This window comes from Vicia villosa, linkage group LG4 (genome assembly GCF_029867415.1).
Source record: "Vicia villosa cultivar HV-30 ecotype Madison, WI linkage group LG4, Vvil1.0, whole genome shotgun sequence".
NCBI classification, from domain to species: domain Eukaryota; kingdom Viridiplantae; phylum Streptophyta; class Magnoliopsida; order Fabales; family Fabaceae; genus Vicia; species Vicia villosa.
Window position 1 is genome coordinate 28,627,111 of NC_081183.1, and position 3,529 is coordinate 28,630,639.

Below are 3,529 nucleotides of genomic sequence, written 5' to 3' on the forward strand. Positions count from 1 at the left end.
CCGCCTATCATGGCTCTTTTCAATGCAGCTCTTTCAAAAATCACTATTTTCACTTTTTCTGTTTTAAATACGTAAGCGTCCCAATGATAATTTTGAATGAACATATGCATTTGAATATGATTGATGTTTACCAGGAAAAACAGGAATGGCATTCAGGAAATGCCCCGATCATCTGGACATCATTCCATCAGAAGGAAATCACCAAGAGAAACGCATTTCTCAGCAAATTCCTCAAAAAGATTTTCTCTTCAAAAGAAGTCTTATTCCCCAGCAGGGTTGTTCCAGATTGCTATCTTCAGAAGGTGTGATCCCCGCACCCGGACTTGGTCAGATAGTGCATCGGAGGATTATGCATCTTCCTCATTCCCATTTGAAAGGGCATCAGAACTTCCAGCTACCTTTCATCCCCAAGCAGTAGTCAAAGATCCTTCAACGGGATACCCGGGTTCTCAAAAAAAATTTCCCCAGACGAGGGTACTCAAGCAAGACAAAAGATCATCAACGATCACAATACATTCATGTCCAGCTGACTAGTGGGAATTTATTTTTCCAATTAGAAGCTTGACATCACATTCATACATTCATACATTCATACATTCATACATTCACATATTCATACATCATACATCATGCATCATGCGCATATTCATACACAGCATAACATGCATATTTCTCCGGGAATATCTCACATTTACATGCATCATAAACATTGCATATCACTAACTTGATTTTTCAGGTAGGCAGATATCTTCAACAAAGATGTTCTCAATCACATGCCGTGTTCACCTGAATTCCATGAACGGTTCTCTCAGATATAATCAAGCCGAAGATTCATTCTGATCACTTACCAACTTAAAAAACAAGCATCACAGATCTAAAGTTGATACCTCAGATGGTTCCAGAACGATCTAATGTTGCAGATCTAAAGCGATACCTCAGACGGTTCCAAAACGATCTAGCATCACAGATCTAAAGCGATACCTCAGGCGGTTCCAAAATGATCTAACATTGCAGATCTAAAGCGATACCTCAGGCGGTTCCAAAACGATCTAACGTTGCAGATCTAAAGCGATACCTCAGACGGTTCCAAGAACGATCTAACGTTGCAGATCTAAAGCGATACCTCAGGCGGTTCCAGAACGATCTAACGTTGCAGATCTAAAGCGATACCTCAGACGGTTCCAAAACGATCTAACATTGCAGATCTAAAGCGATACCTCAGACGGTTCCACAATGATCAACTTCCAAAATCTAAATCGGAAAAACTTTGGACAAGTTCCGTAACGATTATCTTCCAAGACTTAAAGCGGTAACCTTGGACGGTTCCGAAATAGTCAACACAAAGACTTTCAAATCCTTCATCAAGATATAATCAATGAATTCATTCTGATGAACAAACCATCAACACATTCACCAGGTGGCATATGAAAGCCCATCTCAGGTAATGTTTCAATCTGCCAACAACATTTCGCAGACGACATTCAAATGCCACTTCCAACATCTCTTCTGATCAAGGTAAGTGCAAATTTTCAGGGCATCTAAATATTCAATCATCTTCTACCTTCAGATTTCAGACAATCTCTTCAGGTTTAAGAAGATTGAATAGGGGCAACTGTTATACCCCAAAATTTGCCCACATATTTTTCAAGGAAACTCCAATCTGAAAATTAAGGGTCTCATATAATCATGGATTTTTATTTCAACAAATATCCTGACATATGAAATACTTAGTTTTTAGAATTTTTCTTATACAGTAATTTGGCTTGCAGTTGAATTTATTCTTACGCAAACACCAAATACTGTTTATTACTTCACACATGATATTTATTTATTTACAGATAAATGGTACTGACACAATTGGTACAGAGTTAAATCTTTTTGCAGGCGCAGAATCAGGAAACTCAGACTGTACTGGTAACAAGTAGATTATTACTATCTTTTGTTTCCCACTAATTTTTGTACTATATTCCATTATTTTCAAAAATCTTTCAAATCTCTTTTTCAAAAATCAAATCTCTCTTTTTTCCCAACACTATCTCCACTTTCTTTCAAATCTTACTTCCACTCAAATTTTCCTTTTGTACGGAATCACACTATTCCCCAACGTCTCTATCCTTCTTTCCATTCAATAAATACCTCTCATTCTTCCATAAAATCTCACATCAAATTCTAATTCCTTTCTCAAAATTCCACTTCATAATCCATCTTCTCTTCTTCCCTAACAAGAATGGCAAAATGGATAGAGACACTGTCTCTTGCAGTCATCACCATTGCTACGGTGATCATGACTTTCTTCTGCCTGCATAGTCCTGAGGAGTGTGGACCTGCAATGGTTATGCTCCCAATCATCTACATGTTATTGTTCATAGCATGGGTCATTAATCGTCATTCTTAAAATTTGCCGTATTTCTTATTTCTTAAATGTACCGTTTATTCGTCGTACTGTTCAATATAGTATGTGATATTTGTACCGTCAGTATTAAATGTTGTACTATTTGTCATAATATTGCTTAATTACTAAGATAATATTTTGTGTGTTTTCTGCCAGTCAAATATTCCTATTTCTGTGCATTAAATGATTTTCAGGGTTATTATCGGTAATTTTGCCCGCATACCGTAAATATTAGTTATTTATTATGTCTGTGTTTTTAACAAGTCATGTAAATAAACTTTCATCTTTCTCATAAAACATAAAACAAAAACAACAAAAAAGAAAATTAACTTTGACTGTTGATTTTTCACTCTAACTGCTACATCAATACCTGAACAGTCAGTTGACAGCCAAACTGCTGGCAGTACAATTCTCAGTGTTTTGTACCATCAATCAAATCAATCTTTCACAATTCAAAATTCCAAGATTTTTGTTCAAGAAGTCTTCTGAATATCACATGATTAGCAGAGACTCAACACTGCACAAAAATCAGGTACGCTTAACTGTCTCCTACACAAACAGTCCCTAATCAGGGTTTTTCTTGTTTTTACAGGGGCAACAAGTTTTTGAGAGCTCAAATGGATTTCATATACATCCATATATCTCAAAGTACCATCAGACAAATTTTCAAACTTCAATTCACTCAGACGCACCGTCAGCAGCTCAAACAGTCAACAGACGACCCGTTTGACCAAAAAAGTCAACAGACAGTCAAAAATGAATTTTTTTGTCAAAGTCCATATTTTGTCAAAGGATTCATCATTTGATCATTGGATGATCATAATTCATCAAGGAAAGATCAAAAATCAACAAAACCCTAAGATTCAAAATTAGGGTTTTTGCCTGGAAAGTCAACTCAACTTTGACTGATCATAACTCTCTCATCCTTCATCCAAAAAATTCAAACCAAAGCTTGTTTTGAAGGAAATTCAATTATCTTTCAAATGCCATTGATCCCATGGTCATTGGATTCACCATTTGAAAAATATGACCAAAGACATTACAGGTCATTTTCAAAGTCAACAAAAAGACACTTTTTTCAAAAGGACACACAAGGAGCTTCAAAAATCATTTTGACATGAGACCAAAGGCATTGGT